Source organism: Oncorhynchus clarkii, chromosome 21, assembly GCF_045791955.1.
Source record: "Oncorhynchus clarkii lewisi isolate Uvic-CL-2024 chromosome 21, UVic_Ocla_1.0, whole genome shotgun sequence".
Taxonomy (NCBI): Eukaryota; Metazoa; Chordata; class Actinopteri; order Salmoniformes; family Salmonidae; genus Oncorhynchus; species Oncorhynchus clarkii.
Genome location: NC_092167.1, coordinates 10,679,677 through 10,701,594, shown reverse-complemented (window position 1 = coordinate 10,701,594; position 21,918 = coordinate 10,679,677). Strand labels below are relative to the sequence as shown.

At 43.2% G+C, this 21,918-nt stretch overlaps 1 protein-coding gene across 1 annotated transcript in view; it reads left to right on the top strand.

The window, feature by feature from the left end:
* The window catches only part of LOC139378517 (LHFPL tetraspan subfamily member 3 protein-like), a 37,686-nt gene that overhangs the window by 1,760 nt on the left and 14,008 nt on the right, over nucleotides 1–21,918 (top strand). The gene's annotated exons all lie outside the window — the stretch shown is intronic.

The window sequence follows — 21,918 nt, the reverse complement described above, 5'->3', positions numbered from 1 at the left end:
TTATTGTATATCAGGAAGATATAAACCCACATAGATGCTTGAAAAACACACGATAAGAGATGAATTAAAGATAACTAAACACCAACTAGGTTTCCCTTTTTATCTGTAGATGAATCCTTGGAGTAGAGAAACACAAGATGATGTATGACTCCAGATCAACATTCTACAAAGAACCATCTTAAAAGAGGACCATATGAATGTTAGGTAAAATAACAACCCAATGTTAATCTCCCAGCTAAATATCCATTAACGTTTCATGTGTTTCGACCCACCCAAAATTAATATAATTGATGCACAGTTGATTTGAGTTTTAACCTGCATGTCATGATTGCATCTTGTCAGATAGACAAAATCCCAGTGGCATGCGGACGCACTCCAGTGGTGTAGTCTGCTCTCTCATACATCAGAATTTACCCACCCTTGTAAACAAGCATCACGGTGAAAGTTACTTTGCAGAATTTAAACTGGTAAAGAATGCACACAGACTCCAGGTTGTGGCTTTAAAGCGGGTGCATACAATCATCGAGTGATCCATCAAAGGCAACGATCCTTCAACTCATCTCTGTAACAAGTAACACAAACCACTGATTTAAAAAACATAATGAATGGGTGTTAATGCTGCTTGACAGATGTTGGTCTGAGACCCACAACACCATCCGTCTGTACAGCTGCAGGAGCCTCGCTGTAAATTCATGTTGAACACAAACACCAGCATGGAGATTATCCGGAGGATTCCACAGCATTCTCGTCCCAGACTGAGTTCAAACGGAAGCCCTGCCCAATGAACACAGCCAGGGTGTTTATATCAGCATCTTTTTTTTCCACATGAAAGAAAGACAATGCTTATCCCTCAGTGGTGACCGCTTGGTTGGTATCCACAAAATTATTCTCAGGGTAGGAGGGCTGATCTAGGATCGGTTTTGCATTTTAGATCATCATGAGTATGATTATATGGACAGATCCTAGATCAGCAGGCCTACTCTGAGATGTTCATAATACGGTACAGATATGATCATGTTCAGACTATACAGGGGGGTGATCAACAAACTGACTAACACTCACACAGTATGATGCCAAAAAACACACTACTAAACATATTGTAAATATTTACGTAATTTAAATTAAGATAATTATTTTTGACGATCTCTGCCTAGTTATGGGGCCTTTTCACCACTGAGATTCTCCAAAAATACAGGTGACAAATATGTTTTATCAACTCAACAGTCCATGCCATGTTGAGGTCACTGTGAAATGGGCTATTAAGACATTCCTGGGGATTAGTAAATGGAAATATATTGTACTTTTATTTTCTCATTGCAGCCACAGATCCCAGGCATGATTGTCAAATCCTTCTAGGCTCAGTGTAGTCAGACTTTTATCCAGGACCAACTGGCTGTTGTGAGTGTCTGCCAAAGACGGCTCATAGCGAAGATGCACCTCTCCTTAAAAGCAGAGGAGAGGATGAACGTCTGATGAGAACAATCTACCTGTAGGCATTTGAACAGCAACGCCAGAAGGAAATGTACATGAAACCAACTGACATGTTCCCGCCGCAGCAATACAATACCTAAACAAGTCTGTCTCCTTACTACTATTAACACTCTTGAATAATCTGCTTAACTGGCCCACTGCACACAGCACTTCTCAGGTAGACATGCCCAGTCTGCACTCAGCCCAGTAGCTGCCTGCAAACTGGAGCAGCTGGACCATCTGCCCTGCCTCCCTCCATCCTCCCTCTCTCCCCCCTTGCGTCGCCTTGACCACCCCGATCACTGCGGACCAATTAACTCCCGAACTAAGACTGACAGGAAGCCCCCTCCATGACAACAACACTGCATGGTCGGTCGATGATAATCACACTCATCCTGTGACAACTTCCACCAAATGCCAGGCGCTTCTCCACTCTAGTGGAGGATGTGATGGATGGGTCGGCTCTGGCAGCATGACAATGCCTGCCTGTCTGGCTCTAGTGAGGAAGATTGGTGCTCGGCTCGCCATCCTGGATGGAAACAAGAACTCCGCTGACCATCCCTATTTCCCACCCCCACCAAGGCAAATGCCTGAACACGCAGGAAAGTGATTATCATTAATGTATTCGGCAGGGGCTCCTTGCTCAGTTTGGATATGGCTTCCACAAGCAAACAAAGGAGCCAGGAGCTCTTGAGTGCGTTATGGAGGCATTTCAATGACCTGTTTCCTGGCTCTGTTTGGACCACTAGGCTGCCCATACGGGTAAGTGGCCGCACATTGCTGCACTCAGTACTGGTCCAATGGGTCCCCAGAGACGGAAGCTGGCATTAACATCAAACATTAAAAGGCCCATTTGGTTGCTAGTGGTTTATTGATCCAGAGGTTTCTGTGCAGAACAAAACAGCACAAAGCTTCACTAATGGGAGACAGCTGCTGTCACCGTCTGGCTCCTCTGCTGCTTACAGGCAGTACTGTCTGTTGGTCTATTTATTCAGGTGTGTGTGAGTGTTTGAGTGTGTGTGTGCTACTCTTTACCGTGTCTTTAATTTATCATAGGTGTCTGTCACAATCCCTCAGTCTGGAGATTGGGCCAGCTCGTGCCTATGCATGAAAATGCATGATTTGGCATTTAAATACACACAGTCTGTTCAGCACTCACACAGTACTGTGACTGTTGGGGATCTTTGCACAGTGTGGCTCTCCATTTCTCACACTTCTTTAAAATGGAGGCAAGTGAGAGACATCACATGGTGCCTTGTTGGGGGAAAGAGAGGAGGTGGATAAGAGATGTCAACAAAGGGAGGGGATGAAGACCAGCAGGGAGGAAAAGATAAAAGCACATTAAAGAAAATGGAAAGTGATGGTCACAAAGAAGGTTTTGGAGAAAAAAAACAGAGAGAAGAGTTAAAATATTGATGCTGAAAAGTACTATCAAGAGATGAGGTCAGGAAGAAAGCCATGCCATTAGAAGTGCAAGCTCGGGGCCAGCCTTTCTGAACCGAATATGACCAGCCATAAATGAGAGCTTAGCCTCCCTCTCCACTCACAACTTTACAAGGTTGTGCACTAAAGCCAGTGTGCAGTTGCTGTGTGTGTCATAGTATCACTAAAGTCAATAGATAATGACATCAACCAGCTCTTATCCTTCCTGTCAGTGATAATGTGATGGACTGGCTGGCTGGGCCTGAGATGATTCGGGAGATGATGTAACATGACCAAACGGGAGTCCCAGTTACTCTCTCTCTCTCACACACACACACACACACACACACACACACACACACACACACACACACACACACACACACACACACACACACACACACACTCTAGAGCCATTAGTCAGAGTTTTAGAGGACAGCAGAAGTAGTGTGGTGGGACATCAGGAGGAGTTGTGAATGGGGCTGATGAAAGCCGGCCCACTACTCCAGCTCTTTGGAAGCCCATTGAGTCTCCCACAGCATACTCCACAGATCAGATTCTCCCACAGCATACTCCACAGATCAGAGACTCTCCCACAGCATACTCCACAGATCAGACACTCTCCCACAGCATACTCCACAGTTTAGACACTCTCCCACAGCATACTCCACAGATCAGAGACTCTCCCACAGCATACTCCACAGATCAGAGACTCTCCCACAGCATACTCCACAGATCAGACACTCTCCCACAGCATACTCCACAGATCAGAGACTCTCCCACAGCATACTCCACAGATCAGAGACTCTCCCACAACATACTCCACAGATCAGACACTCTCCCACAGCATACTCCACAGATCAGACACTCTCCCACAGCATACTCCACAGATCAGAGACTCTCCCACAGCATACTCCACAGATCAGAGACTCTCCCACAGCATACTCCACAGATCAGAGACTCTCCCACAGCATACTCCACAGATCAGAGACTCTCCCACAGCATACTCCACAGATCAGAGACTCTCCCACAGCATACTCCACAGATCAGAGACTCTCCCACAGCATACTCCACAGATCAGAGACTCTCCCACGGCATACTCCACAGATCAGAGACTCTCCCACAGCATACTCCACAGATCAGACACTCCCCCACAGCATACTCCACAGATCAGACACTCTCCCACAGCATACGCCACAGATCAGAGACTCTCCCACAGCATACTCCACAGATCAGAGACTCTCCCACAGCATACTCCACAGATCAGAGACTCTACCACAGCATACTCCAGAGAGGGAGAGAGAAAAATGGCCCACCCCTCTATCCCTCTCCTCTTTAACTCATCCTTCTCTCCGTTCCATCACCATTCTGCAAAGCACCTGTCCAGGCCCTGTTGTCAGCCAGACACACACACACACACACACCATCCTTTTAGAGTGTAATGTTATGTACAATGGGCCAATGGACCTTTAAGCCTCCAATGCAGTCATCAGGAAGTTAGATGGTGCGCCTGCCAGGCATGAAATGTGTGATTTCTCAAACCCTGCTCCCAAAGATCATTATAGCATGCCTCTTAATAGAACTGTCAGCTGGTAAATAAATCAGAAAGCAGACGTTGCACGTCAGGAGGTGTGAAGGCGTCAGAGCAGGAGGTGTTTTATGTATCTTCCTGTGGATTAGAGGTGGCAGATACAGTGCCAAGTTTAGGATGTCATTCTGACACATCCCGTACCTGCCAATGACCCATAAGATGGGTTTGTGCTAAGAGGAGAGAATGACTGTAGATGCCATTATTGGCATTTGCTTCAATAACATTTCATTACTAGATCTGATGGTTTATATGCAGTCTTATTATTCAGATGTGGGAAATTGTTTTAAAGATGTTGTGATCTCATCGTATTGGTGCACACCATTACTTTGATAAAATAGCTCGTCAATTTTTCATGAGTTTGACTGGCAGCTGTGATGGAGGACTTGCTAGGCCTGTTAGAAATAAAGTGAGAGTGACATCTCTGATTGAAGAGTTGCATGGTATTTTGGGACTAAACTGTGACTGACTTATGATTAGATCTAAGAGGGTGATGATAAGAAGGTGACGAGAGACAAATGTACAGCAGAAGAGAGGTTTGAAAGACAGCTGATTCCAGAGAGAGACATCTAAAATAGCATGACAATGCAAATCCCTAAAGAACAGTTAGTCCTCTGGGAGTACAATATAGCCTCATTCAAAATGGGTTCTAACACTCAACTATCTTATGATCAATTTCCTGCCAATCGAATGTGCTTGGTATGGAGTGCAAGCATCAGCCATACTGCCAGGGAAAATTCAGAGCAATGCTAAATATATTTGATGGAGGCCTATCTGTCAATACACTGTTCCTCTCTGGAGTCAAATTCAAGCTTTCATAACCACAGGCACTCTGACTCTACTGCATCATTAAACCAACTTCCAGTAAAATAGAGGCATTTAAATGCTCTACGAGCTATTAAAGTGGGTTCCTGCGCATCAGTGGATTTTCATTGTAGACCGGCACAGTTGAACCACAAATTGAACTTTGTAATTTTTCAGGTGAAGGCTTTCCCCGGTACATGTTGCGCTTCCTATAGAGCTGTGTCTTTCTGGACCTTTTCTCCCGGGGTGTCAGCCTCGGTGCCACAGGTGGGTGGGGGGTAACTCACTGTGTTCGCCCTGGTTCCGTGGCACCGGCCGGCTAGCGTTAGGGGGGGGGGGGGGTTGATAATGGGATTAGGACTGGTCGACTGACTGAGACGCTGGTACAGCTGACAGGAGAGATAACACAGCCTTAGAGGTCCTGCAGGATGCACATGGTGTATGTGTTAGTCTGCTGTTGGTGATGCAAGCTACAGCTCAGTAACAGTACTAATCATGCAATTCATAAAGAACCACAGAGGGACCAGGCACTAAGGGACACGGGGGGGTGGTGTGTGAGGGAAGAAAGTTGGAAACTCCAAGTCAGACACTCACAGTATGGGTAAAAGAGTAGAGAGACAAGGGCTCTCTAGTGATACTGTACCAGTCAAAAGTTTGGACACACTTACTCATTCATGGGTTTTTCTTTATTTTTTACTATTTTCTACATTGTAGAATAATAGTGAATAAATCAAAACTATGAAATAACACATATGGAATCATGTAGTAACCAAAAAAGTGTTAAACAAATCAAAATATATTTTAGAGTTTAGATTCTTAAAAGTAGCCACCCTTTGCCTTGATGACAGCTTTGCACACTCTTGGCATTCGCTCAACCAGCTTCACCTGGAATGCTTTTCCAACAGTCTTGAAGGAGTTCCCACATATGCTGAGCAATTGTTGGTTGCTTTTCCATCACTCTGTGGTCCAACTCATCCCAAACCATCTCAATTGGGTTGAGGTCAGGTTATTGTGGAGGCCAGGTCATCTGATGCAGCACTCCATCACTCTCCTTCTGGGTCAAATAGCCCATACACAGCCTGGAGGTGTTTTGGGTCATTGTCCTTCGGATAAACAAATGATAGTCCCAGTGCAAATCAGATGGGATGCCGTATCGCTGCAGAATGCTGTGGTAGCCATGCTGGTTAAGTGTGCCTTGAATTCTAAATAAATCACAGTGTCACCAGCAAAGCACCATCACACCTCCTCCTCCATTCCATGCTTCATGGTCGGAGCCACACATGCGGAGATCATCCGTTAACCTACTCTGCGTCTCAAAAAGACATGGCGGTTGGAACCATCAGACCAAAGGACAGATTTCCACCAGTCGAATGTCCATTGCTCATGTTTCTTGGCCCAAGCAAGTCTCTTCTTATTATTGGTGTCCTTTAATAGTGGTTTCTTTACAGCAATTTGACCAGGAAGGCCTGATTCACTCAGTCTCCTCTGAACAGTTGATGTTCAGATGTGTCTGTTACTTTAACTCCGTGAAGCATATATTTTGGCTGCAATTTCTGAGGCTGGTAACTCTAATGAACTGTTCCTCTGCAGCAGAGGTAACTCTGGGTCTTCCTTTCCTGTGGTGGTCCTCATGAGAGCCAGTTTCATCATAGCGCTTGATAGTTTTTGCGACTGCACTTGAAGAAACTTTCGAAATTCTTGAAATGTTCCGTATTGACTGACCTTCATGTCTTAATAGTAATGGTCTGTAGTTGCTCTTTGGTTATTTGAGCTGTTCTTGCCATAATATAGCTTGGTCTTTTACCAAATAGGGCTATCTTCTGTATACCAATCCTACTTTCTCACAACACAACGGATTGGCACAAACGCATTAAGAAGGAAAGAAATTCCACAAATTAACTTTTAACAAGGCACATCTGTTAATTGAAATGCATTCCAGGTGACTACCTCATGAAGCTGGTTGAGAGAATGCCAAAAGCGTGCAAAGCTTTCATCAAGGCAAAGCGTGGCTACTTTGAAGAATCTCAAATATCAAATATATTTTGATTTGTTTAACACCATTTTGTCTACTGTGTGTGTAGGTGTGTGCAGCTGTATGCAGCATTGTCTGTGTATTCCTACATATTTGACAGTTATCCTTCAGGAGTTATGCGTGTGCAGTATTTGCCAGCACTGCCTGGGTAATCTTGGGTAGAATGAGCAATCTACAAATGCTCTACTCTGCAAATGTTCTACTCTGCAATAGAGATCTTGCTCAGTCTGCTACAGTGCAGATGTAGGCTATTAATTTGAGCCAGCATGCTACAGCAGGAAAATAATCCTGCAGCAACAGGAAATTGGAATTATTATGTGTATTATAATTAATGGACATTTTTGTAGGAGTTGATACATTTTTCGTAGGTACAAATCTAAAATGGAAATTACAAACTTCAGAAGGCTTTTAATAAACCTCAAATAAACCAGAAGTGTTACATTTCCTGCATTTCAGTTAAGTTCTCCTGCAACAGGGTGATCAAATTAAGATCCTACACATGTATCATCCGTCCCCAAGGGAGCGTCACTAAATAGCTAGGCTACCCACCACTGCACAAGGGATCAGTGACAAATCCCCTAGCAGGGGAAAGTGATAATCTCAAGGAGCATAAGCTTCTCCCAAGAAGAGAAAATACTGCCTGTCTCTCACTTTCTCTCTCCATTCTCTCTCTCTCTCATACAACTCAGCTATCACTGATCATAGTGAGAGAAGCTGACTTATTTAAAGCAGATGGGTTTATGCCACATGTAAAACTTAATTTTAGGTCACTTGTAGAAGTAGCTATCATCCACTGCAGTAGTGTGTAAAAAACAAGTTGACCCAATTGACTTGTAATTTTTATGTTTGTCCTACTGCAGAAGATACAAAATAATAAAGATATTATAAATATCATATTATGTATATATACAGTGTTGTAACAATGTGCAAATGGTTAAAGTACAAAAGGGAAATTACATTTAAAATACATTTACAATGGTGTTTGTTCTTCACTGGTTGCCCTTTTCTTGTGGGGATAAGGGCGTACACTTAGCTGCTGTGATGGCACACTGTGGTATTTCACCCAGTAGATATGTGAGTTTATCAAAATCGGGTTTGTTTTCAAATTCTTTGTGGATCTGTGTAATCTGAGGAAAATATGTGTCTCTAATATGGTCATACATTTGGCAGGAGGTTAGGAAGTGCAGCTCAGTTTCCACCTCATTTTGTGGGCAGTGTGTACATAGCCTGTCTTCTCTTGAGAGCCAGGTCTGCCTACGGCGGCTTTTCTCAATAGCAAGGCTATGCTCACTGAGTCTGTACATAGTCAAAGCTTTCCTTAAGTTTGGGTCAGTAATAGTGGTCAGGTATTCTGCCACTGTGTACTCTCTGTTAAGGGCCAAATAGCATTCTAGTTTGCTCTGTTTTTTTGTTAATTACTTGACACATTGGAAATAATTATCTTTTTGTTTTCTCATGATTTGGTTGGGTCTAATTGTGCTGCTGTCCTGGGGCTCTGTGGGGTCTGTTTGTGTTTGTGAACAGAACCCCAGGACCAGCTTGCTTAGGGGACTCTTCTCCAGGTTAATCTCTCTGAAGGTGATGGCTTTGTTATGGAAGGTTTGGGAATCGCTTCCTTTTAGGTGGTTTGTAGAATTGAACGGCTCTTTTCTGGATTTAGATAATTAGCAGGTATCTGCCTAATTCTGCTCTGCATGCATTATTTGGTGTTTTACATTGTACACGGGGGATATTTTTTCAGAATTCTGCATGCAGAGTCTCCATTTGGTGTTTGTGCCATTTTGTGAATTATTGGTTGGTGAGCAGACCCCAGACCTCACAACCATAAAGGGCAATGACTGATTAAACTGATTCAAGTATTTTTTGCCAGATCCTAATTGGTATGTCGAATTTTATGTTCCTTTTGATGGCATAGAATGCCCTTCTTGCCTTGTCTCTCAGATCGTTCACAGCTTTGTGGAAGTTACCTGTGGCGCTGATGTTTAGGACAAGTTATGTATTGTTTTTTTGTGTGCTCTAGGGCAATGGTGTCTAGATGGAATTTGTGCTTGTGGTCCTGGCGACTGGACCTTTTTTGGAACACCATAATTTTGGTCTTACTGAGATTCACTGTTAGGGCCCAGGTCTGGCAGAATCTGTGCAGAAGATCTAGGTGCTGCTTTAGGCCCTCCTTGGTTGGAGACAGACGCACCAGATCATCAGCAAACAGTAGACATTTGACTTCAGATTCTAGTAGGGTGAGGCCGGGTGCTGCAGACTTTTCTAGTGCCCTCGCCAATTTGTTGATATATATGTTGAAAAGGGTGGGGCTTAAGCTGCATCCCCGTCTCACCCCACAGCCCTGTGGGAAGAAATGTGTTTTTTTGCCTATTTTAACCGCACACTTGTTGTTTGTGTACATGGATTTTATTATGTTGTATGTTTTTCCCCCAACACCACTTTCTATCAATTTGTATAGCAGAACCTTATGTCAAATTGAGTCAAAGGCTTTTTTTTTTTAAATCAACAAAGCATGAGATGACTTTGCCTTTGTTTTGGTTTGTTTGTTTGTCAAATAGGGTGTGCAGGGTGAATGTGGTCTGTCGTACAATAATTTAGTAAAAAGCCCATTTTTACATTTGCCCAGTACATTGTTTTCACTTAGGAAATGAACGAGTCTGCAGGTAATGATAATGCAGAGGATTTTCCCAAGGTTGCTGTTGACGCCTATCCCAGTTAAGAATTTGTTCTTAACTGACTTGCCTAGTTAAATAAAGGTCTAAAAAAAATATATATATATATTATTATTATTATTGGGGTGAAATTTGTCTCCACTTTTGTGGATTGGGGTGATCAGTCCTTGGTTCCAAATATTGGGGAAGATGCCAGAGCTAAGCATCATGTTAAAGAGTTTTAGTATAGCCAATTGGAATTTGTTGTCTGTATATTTGATCATTTCATTGAGGATACCATCAACACCACAGGCCTTTTTTGTGTTGGAGAGTTTTTATTTTGTCCTGTAGTTCATTCAAGGTAGTTGGAGAATCCAGTGGGTTCTGGTAGTCTTTAATAGTTGATTCTAAGATTTGTATTTGATCATGTTTTTGCTGTTTATTATTTGTTATATAGCCAAAACGATTGGAGAAGTGGTTTACCCATACATCTCCATTTTGGATAGATAATTCTTTGTGGTTAGAAGTGGTTAGAGTCTATGGATTTTTCAATTACATTGAGCGGATTTCTGACGTGCTGTTCCTTCTTTTTCAGTAGTGTATTTCTGTATTGTTTTAGTGATTCACTATAGTGAATGTGGAGACTCAGGTTTTCTGGGTCTCCATGTTTTTGGTTGGACAGGTTTCTCAATTTCTTTCTTAGGTTTTTGCATTCTTCATTAAACCATTTGTCATTGTTGTTTGTTTTCTTTGGTTTTGTGTTTGACATTTTTAGATTTGATCGGGAAGCTGAGAGGTTAAATATACTGTTAAGATTTTCTACTGCCAAGTTTACACCTTCACTATTACAGTGGAAAGTTTTGTCCAGGAAGTTGTCTAAAAAGGTTTGAATTTGTTGTTGCCTAATTGTTTTTTGGTAGGTTTCAACACTACATTCCTTCCATCTATAGCATCTCTTAATATTACTCAGTTCCTTTGGCTTTGATCCCTCATGACTGAGTATTGCTCTGTTCAAGTAGACTGTGATTTTGCTGTGGTCTGATAGGGGTGTCATTGGGCTGACTGTGAACGCTCTGAGAGACTCTGGGTAGAGGTCAGTGACAAAGTAGTCTACCGTACTACTGCCAAGAGATGAGCTATAGGTGTACCTACCATAGGAGTCCCCTCAAAGTCAACCATTGACTATGTACATACCCTGCGACAGGGCTGCAGGAGTTGTGACCCGTTTTTGTTGGTTATGTTGTCATAGTTGTGCCTAGGGGGGCATTTGGGGAAGGGAATGCTGTCACCTCCAGGCAGGTGCTTGTCCCTGTGTGCTGAGGGTGTCAGGTTCTTGTCCGGTTCTGGCATTTAGGTCGCCACAGACTAGCACATGTCCCTGGGCCTGGAAATTAATGATCTCTCTCTCTCTCTCTCTCTCTCTCTCTCTCTCTCTCTCGCTCTCTCTCTCTCCACAGTTTTATGACTTTACGACAGGTCGTAAATTCCTGGAAGGGACCCTCTCCCCCTTTAGACATGCAGTATTGAGAGAGTATTGAGGGAGAGAGAACAAAGAAATTCTCTTGTCAAAACTCCTAATCGCCGAAATGGGAGTATTAAACAATATTTCTACATTTGAGAATGTGGGAATGGTCCGTGGACACTTAAGGGACAGTTATAACAAGTGTGTTTCAGTTCGTGATCTCATGAAGGACAGGAAACACACATAACTGTATCTCTTAAAGTGTACACTTCCCAGCCGTCAGGTTTACATCTAAATATTGTGAAACGTATGTGATTAAACATGAAACTATTTGTGAAAAGATGTAACGTGATGTTAACCTTCTCAATGAGAAAATATGGGGTTTCATATAAAGTTAACCAAGTCAGTAACCACACCCACCTGAGCATAGACATTACGTTGGCGTTATGGACCGCCCTTTTCTCTGAAGTGTGTAAAACCCACTCCTGATGAAATTCACATTAGACCAGAGAACATGCACGCTTCATGTGAAATGGTTTAAACTACAACTCTACCTAAGGACAAGTCAGAGAACTCCGGGACAGAGTCCCCAGGTTGGAATGGCTACAATTCTATAGGTCATTCTATAGGAGACCATGCAGCTGTAGTTTTGGCTACACGGCTGGAAATGGTTCAACTCTGAGACTATCGATCACTACAGAATAAGAGCAAATCTTAGATGTATGATTACTAGTCTGCAGCTAGAAAATACATAAACCTAGAACGAGAATACAGACAACCACCAAAGCATCTATTCTATGAGAACATTTCCGAATGGTACTCTGAAGTATCCATTCTAAACACCTACAACCACGAAAGACATTGAAACTTCTGGGAAAGTTAACCAGAGACTCTGATGAACTCTACAGGACAATCAAGGATTCCAACAGAGAAGACAACAACGACATATGGGCGTAAATATATACGTTTAAATTATTCTCGAATGAGCGGCCGTTCATGTGCAAAGGACTAGCATTTCAATTATTATAATTATCTACTGTGTGTCGTGAATCTCTTTTGTCTTTCCTGCTCTCTCAATCCCCACCCCTTTCCTTTGTCTACCAAACCGTCCTATCATTGTTAGTAACCAATATCAACTGTTTGTTTGTTATGTATTTCTGTGATTACTTAGTTAGTAAATAAATAATTAAGCCAATTTGTATATTGATGATTCATTATGGAAACTAGGGTTCGTGCAGATATCCAAGGGTTTGCGACGTTCATTAATGAGAACTGATGAGGTAATAATTCATTAATAGAAGACGAATTGATCAGATATTAATATATATTAAAATTATAACTCTGTAGCTCTAAACATTTTCCCGTGGTGCCACGTCTTCCTAATTAATTAATGTTTACATGATTAGTTTAATCACATAATAATTAAACCTATAGATCTGATTTTATATAAATAAGTCTTCACATTTAATGATAGTCCAGACACGACACAGCATTGACAAGAACATCAAATGTCAGTGTTTGTCCTACATTCATTTAGCAGTGGTGCACCAAATGTCTGCCGAGACGCGCTTTTAAGATCAGAGTGACGCGTTACAACATCAGATCGTCCGAGAAATCTCCAAGGTAACTAGCTAGCTAGGTTGTAAGCCTGGAAGTGTATCCAACCCTATTAATATATTTATAAATGTATGCCCCAGGAAGACCCCGCTACCTCTGCCACCACTGGTGAAAGAAATCCTAGGGGAAACACTGCATGGGAGATAGTGGCTGCTGCAAACACCAACCGCTAAAGATAAGACTAGAAATCGGGGCATTTAGTTTCAGAATTGTGTACTTAATGTATACATGTATGTGTAAGACATTACTTTAACTTTGGTGTATCTAAGGGTCACAACAAGGCTCTCTAAAGAGCCACAATTAAGTGACTTTTTCTGGGCTGAATTTCCCCCAGGTCTGTGAACCTTAGCAGTGAGCGCAATCACAATTGAGATCTCACTGTCAGAATTGTTTATCCGTGCCGAAATGCTGCGTGCCGGAATGCTAAATACATGACCTTGTAGAATGTGTTGAAGCATCTTGAATCATTGAATGCATAGAAATGCATGAGCCATATCAATATCACTGCGTAACTCTGGTTTGTGAATAAATTATAGTTGCGTCAAATATGAATGAAAGGCTTTGAAGGCGTTTGGTATTTCAAGTTGCCCTGTGGGAGCAGTTTTAGATTAAATGCATTCGTATTTGCTGTAAGCAGGGGATAGCAGGTAGAAAATAAACTCAGTTGCTCTTTTGAATCACATGAACTCAAACACAATGGTGCAGCTCATTCCAGCAAGCTGCATCTCCCTGCTCAACCACAGGTGAGAAGGTCTATAGAGACCTCTCTTCTCTCTCCCTGTCAGCTTTCTTGCAAAAAAAAAACAGTCCTGAACAAGCATTTCCCTTCCTGACTTCATAATTAAGAAATAATGACAGTTTAGAGTTGTTTAATTATGACTAGAGGCAAAAGAGTACAAATTAACTACAGATAAAGACATGATGGCGCCGGAGGAGATGGCTGCCGTTTTACAGGCTCCCAACCAATTGTGCTATTGTGTGTGCATTTTCTCATTATTTGTAACCTATTTTCTACATAATGTTTCTGCCACTGTTTCTGCCACTGTTTCTTATGACCAAAAAGAGCTTCTGGATATCAGGACAGCGATTACTCACCTCGTACTGGACAAAGATTTTTTCTTTAGATCCTTCGTGTCCGAGTCGGACATGAAGGATTTACTTCAGACACCTGACAAGGCCCAAATCCCCATCATTCGCATGAAGAAGAGACGGAGATATCAGGGACGTAGGTCGGGGTGCTTTGCAAGGATCCGACAGTGAGTGAGTAATCACCCTCTACCATCAGTCCTATTAACCAACGTACAATCATTGGATAACAAAATGGATGAGCTCCGATCAAGATTATCCTACCAATGGGACATTAAAAACTGTAATATCTTATGTTTCACCAAGTTGTGGCTGAATGACACCATGGATAACATACAGCTGGCTGGGTTTTTAGTCCATCGGCAAGATAGAACAGCTGCCTCCGGTAAGACAAGGGGTGCGGTCTGTGTCTATTTGTAAATAACAGCTGGTGCACAAAATCTAATATTAAGGAAGTCTCGAGGTTTTGCTCCCATGAGGTAGAGTATCTCATGATAAGCCGTAGATCACACTATTTACCAAGAGTTTTCATCTATATTTTTCATAGCTGTTTATTTACCACCACAAACCGATGCTGGCACTAAGACAGCACTCAACGAGCTGTGTAAGGCCATAAGCAAACAAGAAAATGCTCATCCAGAGGCGGCGCTCCTAGTGGCCGGGAACTTTAATGCAGGGAAACTTAAATCCGTTTTACCTCATTTCTACCAGCATGTTAAATGTGCAACCAGAGGGAAACAACTCTAGACCACCTTTACTCCACACACAACTCTATCCTCCTGATTCCTGCTTACAAGCTAAAAACTAAAGCAGGAAACACCATTGACTTGCTCAATAAGGAAATGGTCAGATGACGCAGATGCTAAGCTACAGGACTGTTTTGCTAGCACAGACTGGAATATGTTCTGGGATTCTTCCGATGTCATTGAGGAGTACACCACATCAGTCACTGGCTTCATCAATAAGTGCATCGATGACGTCGTCCCCACAGTGACCGTACGTACATACCCGAACCCATGCAACATCCGCACTGAGCTGTGTAGAGCTGTCACTTTCGAGGAGCGGGACTCTAACCCGGACACTTATAAAAAATCCCGCTTTGCACTCCGACGAACAATCAAACAGGCAAAGCGTCAATACAGGATTAAGATCGAATCGTACTACACCGGTTCCGACACTCGTCAGATGTGGTAGGGTTTGAAAACTATTACAGACTACAAAGGGAAGCACAGCCACGAGCTACCCAGTGACACAAGCCAACCAGATGAGCTAAATAACTTTTGTGCTCTCTTTGAGGCAAGTAACACTGAAGCATGCATTAGAGCATCAGCTGTTCCGGCGACTGTGTGATCACACTCTCCGTAGCCGATGTGAGTAAATAGGTCAACATTCACAAGGCCGCAGGGCCAGACGGATTACGAGGACATGTACTCCGAGCATGCCAACTGGCAAGTGTCTTCACTGACAGTCTGTAATACCAACATGTTTCAAGCAGACCACCATAGTCCCTGTGCCCAAAAACACCAAGGTAACCTGCCTAAATGACTACCGATCTGTAGCACTCACGTCTGTAGCCATAAAGTGCTTTGAAAGGCTGGTCATGGCTAACATCAACACCATTATCCCAGAAACCCTAGACCACTCCAACTTGCATACAGAAAAAGGAGGATCGAGCACTCTCCCATTCTCATCGACGGGGCTGTAGTGGAGCAGGTTGAAAGCTTCAAGTTCCTTGGTGTCCACATCACCAACAAACTATCACGGTCCATACACACCAAGACAGTCGTGAAGAGGTCACAACAACGGCTATTCCCTCTCAGGAGACTGAAAAGATTTGACATGGGTCCTCAGATCCTCAAAAAGTTCTACAGCTGCACCATCGAGAGCATTCTGACTGGTTGCATCACCGCCTGGTATGACAACTGCTCGGCCTCCGACCGCAAGGCACTACAGAGGGTAGTGTGTATGGCCCAGTACATCACTGGGGCCAAGCTTCCTGCCATCCAGGACCTCTCTACATCTGTAGTATTCGGCGCGTGTGTCAAATAAAATGGGATTTGATTTGATTGTGTTATGATTGAAAATGAGATCATTATTGTTAAAAACTCTGACCTTGGCCTACATGTGCCAACAAACAAACCACAAGACACACACATGAAAACAGGTGTGAACAAGATCTGTTTCTTATTCCTAAAATGAGGGCTATGAAGCTCTCCATTAAAGTAGACTTGTATTGGCCATGTTGATAAACTATGACAAGCACATGTAGCATACAGCATGGTGAACTCTTCCCACCACCAGACATTCTGCTCTCAACCTGTTAAATAAAATCGCTGTTTGATCCATCAGTCCAGACAGTGTTGTTGTAGTCTAAGTAGTGAGGCTATAGATGTATTGACCCCCATGTCTCCTCCAGTCTCTATGTCCCAGCCAGCGTTCAGAGGAGTTGGCTTTATAGATTTCCAAACTGTGTTTATCTCCTGGATCACCAGAGCCAAGCAAAGGAGACAGGCGTTTGATTTATCCCCCTCTTCCAGAGAGAGGAAGGAAAGAAGGAGGGAGGGAGGGAGGGACAAGGGCATGGTGAACCATTAAAAAAGCAGCGAGGCAGCAGCAGCATGTGTGATGTTGGTGTGTCTGAGTGTGCTTTGTTAAGAGACTGTCACGCAGTTCCTGTTTCTGTCATCATCAGTCTCTCCAACCGGCTGGTTATGACACCTGGCTTTCATTGTTGGGTTCTGTTGTTGGGTGATTAATGGGGAATGAATGAGATGCAGCGAGGGTAAGACTACTTGGCCCAGTTACTCAGGTCTAGAAAACAACAACGCCACCTGTAAACTGCTCATCTTTAAGAGACTGTGTGCTTGATATCTGACTGTGTGGGCAGTGGTGACTCGTCTCGTACTGGCCAAAGTTTTCAAAGACCTTTAACTTTTTTGTTCATTACTTCTCAGTCCTCACCTGTGGCATCCATTTTAAGTTTCCACGCCAATCAAAGGAGGACATAGGGCAAATCCTTTGATGTGCTGGACCTGAGCAGCCATCCACTGTGTTGGAACGTGTACGCCTCATCCTACTCATCCGGTCTCTCTCTTCCTCCCCTGCTCCTCCTGACCCATGGCTAATCAATCAGTCATTGTTTTGACTACCTCTTCAAACCGTAAACCAAAACCCAAGCCCTGAGGGCAATCTCATTCTCCATGTTATCCATGGCCGCCTCATCATCTCTCAGCACTTCAACGCTCATCATTTTAATCTGCTCATCAATCAATGCATCATAATGGATTGGGTTTTCATCAATCAGAAGACACACCTCCTCCTGTTTCCTACCCTATCACAGTTCTTTTCCCTTGGTTTAAAAACCCTATAATTTGGCATATCTTTTTGTTGCCGTAGAGCCTGCTCCGTCAATCTTTGTAATGCCATGTTTAGAACCCTATATAGCGCTTAATCTCTTTGTAAATGCCATGTTTGTAGTCTCTCCCCGTATTAATTAACCTCTGGGAGCACCTCCATAGCACTTTGTCATCACCTGTGAGTAGTTATGGTGTTTGTTGTTGCTGGTCAGTCGCCCATGCATACACTACCCACTTTGTTAAAAACACTAGTTAGAACTATTTTTGGTTAGTTAGTTAGCTGTTGGAAACATGACATAGCCTATTGCTAGCCAGCCAATAAACAGAGACTTTGTCACAATTATAATTTACGGGACCTGTAGCATTATATTTTCGTTGGCTCTTGTGAAGTAGTGTAAGATGGCTACTTTTGATTTGAAGTCCTTTTTGGATAACCCTTCGTGGGAGGTTTTTGATAAATGTCGTAGAGTTGACTTAATGACCGTGGCTGACCATTATTCAGTATCTAGGTTAAACAGCTAGTGTTAAATGTATAAACGACAGCCACATTGTCCCGTTTTGATCCACTCTCCCCACTGTCAAATGATGATGCCAGGAGGGATGTCTGTTTAGCACAGTTACAACAGCAGTTGGAGATGTGTAAAATTGAGGCAGAAAGAGAACGAGAACGAGAACAGAGGCAGATGACGTTTAAAATGCGCCAGATGGAATGGAGGCAGAGACAGCGAGGCTAGCCTTCGTTCCTACTGTGCCTGTTAGTGAGTCGTCCTCACCTGCTGTGTCCTCAAACACGTTTGACATTAGTAGGCAGATTGCCTTAGTACCTTTGTTCAGAGAGTCGGAGGTTGACTCCTATTTTTGTGTATTTGAGCGTATAGCCGTAGCATTGAAATGGCCTGAAGAGGTATGGTGCCTATTACTTCAGTGTAAATTAACTGGTAAAGCCCAAGAGGTTTTGTCAGCGCTACCTCTGGAGGACAGTTTGAATTATGAAGTGGTCAAAGCTACTGTTCTTCGTGCCTATGAGCTTGTGCCTGAGGCATACCGACAGAGATTTAGGTCTCATAGAAAGTCTTCTAGTAAGACTTATGTGGAATTTGCTAGAGACAAGGGAAATCTGTTTGATAAATGGCATGCTGCTAGTAAGGTAACTGATTTCAACTCTCTCTGGGAGTTAATCTTGTTGGAAGAGTTTAAAAATTGCTTACCCGAACGCATTGTAGTTTATCTAAACGAACAGAAAGTATCCTCCCTGGCAGAAGCGTCTGTGTTGGCAGACGAGTTTGTGTTGACGCACAAGAGTGTGTTTTCGGCTCAAACTGAGAGTAGAACCACAAAGTTTCCTACCTTTAGCCCTAGTCGGCCCGCAGTAGTATATCAAGCACGCCAGAAGAATGAGCGTTCCTGTTTCTATTGTCATAAAGTAGGACATATGATTAATGATTGCTTCCTGCTTAAACGCAAACAAGGGATGTCTCTTCGTGCCAAGCCACCAACTGGTGTTGGTCTAATTCGTACGGTTGTGAGGTCTGCAACAAAACAGGTGCCTCAGGGTAACTGTAGTTTGAAAGACCCAGTCCCCGACCGTAGTTATGAACCATTCATTTCCGATGGGTTTGTGTCCCTAACGAATGACGAAGCGTCTCAGCGTCCGGTTAAAATCCTTAGAGATACTGGTGCGGCGCAGTCGTTTATATTGTCTGATGTGTTGCCCTTATCTGACGATACATACTGTGGTTCCAGTGTGTTAGTGCAGGGTATTGAAATGGGTTTTGTCCCAGTGCCATTGCACTTTGTGAAAGTACACTGAGTTAATCAGTGGAATATTCAGAGTGGGGGTACGTCCTAAATTGCCAGTGAAAGGTGTGACCTTTATAATGGGTAACGATATTGCCGGAGGAAAGGTAGTACCCGTATTGGAAGCGAATGAGTTGGCACAGAGTTATCCACATGTGTTCCCCCTTGTGCTGTCATTGTTAAGTAAGCACTAACACCGCTTGACAAACAGCCCAGGGAATTGCCTTATTGCTGATGCTACAGTTACCAGTCACTCGTGAGCAGCTGACAGTAATTACAGTGCTCAGTTCTGTCGGACATGCCACAAGGAAGGACCAGTTTGTGTCTCGTGTGTGAAAATGATTTTTGTATGTGGCAAGGCAGCCATGTGTTTCCTACCCTATCACAGTTCTTTTCCCTTGGTTTAAAAACCCTATCATTTGTTTGCTCTAGAGCTCAATCTTTTTGTAATGCCATGTTGGTAGATCTCTGCTCTTGATAGATTTCAGGGAAATTAGCCGTAGGTAAACTTTGTTAAAAACTGTATTTTTGGTTGGGCAAAAACTGGTAACAATCATAATGGATTGGGTTTTCCTGGGCTTGGCTGGCATTGAATGTTGGTCAATGTTAGCCAGCCACAGAGACCGGTTACATTGTTAAGTAAGCACTAACACCGCTTGGGGAATGTCATTTCAATTTATTTCAATTTGTAAAAATATTTGCGGTGATGTTGAATCAATGTGGAAAACTGATTGGATTTGCAAAAAGTCATCAAAGTATGGGCATTTCATATTTTTTTCAACCAACTTTGAACCTAGAACCAATGAGGTGGTGACATTTTTTGATTTCACGTTAAATATACGTTAGTTTAAAACTCAACCAAGTGTGTGAAATGTATGTGAAATGGGACCAGTGTGTATATTTAAAGGGAAAGGATCTCTGTAAGACAAGCCATTTTTATTAATTGGTGCAATATCTAAAGGACTGGTAGTACCGAGCTGAGCTGGTTTTGAGGAACAATGTTCCCGCTGTGAAAGAAACAGCTAATGATGTTGACAGAGTGTTTCTTTCAAAGCGAGCCTTGCCAAGACCGTGGTAAAAAAAAATGTGTACAAATGAGGTCTGTGTTGTGAGGACATCAGACGGCTTCGGCACTCGCCGAGCAGCACAACAGCAGAGGTTGTTATCTGAAAAATTTAGCACAGTATATTGGTCTCCGGGAACGTGTGGTTGATACTCCAGGGAGTCTGGATGAGGACACGTTCTGTGTGCATTGCTGCACTTGTGACTTATTATACAATCTCCCCTGGGTTCAAATACCATACTTCTCTTTAATGAGATACTTTAATGAGATCGTCTATGTTACAGCTTCTGGTTTAGCATTGTAGTTAAGTTATTTTTGTGTTGCGGTGTTGATCTCGCTGTAACCCAGTACGTTTACATGGACCTGTTTATGAGGGTTACGGCTCGGAGGATGCATAGCTGAGAGAGAGATGCACTGTTTCACCGTTGTTCGCTGTCAGCTCTGTAGTCAATATTCTTTCCGAGCTTGGCTCGCTCACTCCCCTGGGTTGCCATGGAAACGGCACACTACTCGCTCGCTTCCTGCCTCTCCCTATCGTGTTGCTGTGATATGGGCAGGAACTCTCGGACACGGCGGGCAGAGACTGGTGTAGTGGTCAAAGAGGTTCCTGCTGGGAAGGCACCGCTAGAGTTAAAAGGTGTGTCTCCATGGCAACCAGCTGGATATCGACCAGTCTGCCCTTTAAGCCGTTCCCTGCTGCCCTCGCCCCATGGGCACTAGTTGTCATCAAAGCCTTCCCTCTGATACAGCTCTGCCATTCATCACTGCTCACCAAGCTCCTGCTGATCACTCTTGTTGATCATCATGACATAAGATCAGAGTGGGCAGAGAGAGACATGATGTGTCTGGCCCCCTACACAGACAATGAAACGACTGACAGTCCATCATTTAGCTTGGAAACTAGATTCAACCACTCACATCTCTCACTCTGTAGACATTTTCAGCTTTATAAACAACTTTTAAATTCCACAATTATTTCAGTATTCCACTCTCTGTGACACACTGCTTCCAGATTCTCACTATTGTCGCATTCAACAGTCTCTTCCCACTTCAGCTGAATATTATTTTCATGATTACAGCACAACAGAGACGGTCGCATAAAGTAACTGTGCAAGATCACTCCCTTTATCCCCTCCTCTCTCAGTCCATCATTAGTCAGCTTGGTACTTCCAAACTGATCTCCAAGCAGTAGAGAGAGGATCACATCACATGTACCCTTCCGTCAGCCCAGATCAGAGGAATATTAAAACAATCCCATCAGCCAACTTCAAACGGAGCCGGGTGGGAAAAAAGAAACGAGGACCTAGAAAGGATCTAGAATATTCACCTGAACTGCCTTAGCCATCTTCCACTTCCAGAACTCTGTCACCACATCTGAGGAACTTGGGAAAGAAAGGAAGGATCCACGCTGAAAAGTGATGAAGTTCTAATCTAATGGGGAGATGATGAGGCTATACTAGGGCCCGTCTCTTTCTGTTCAACTAAAAACTCAGGGAAGGGATTTTTGTTAGCCATCAAGCATTGATGAGACACCTGGGTTGATTGGTGCAATGTAGAAGTAACCCTGTGG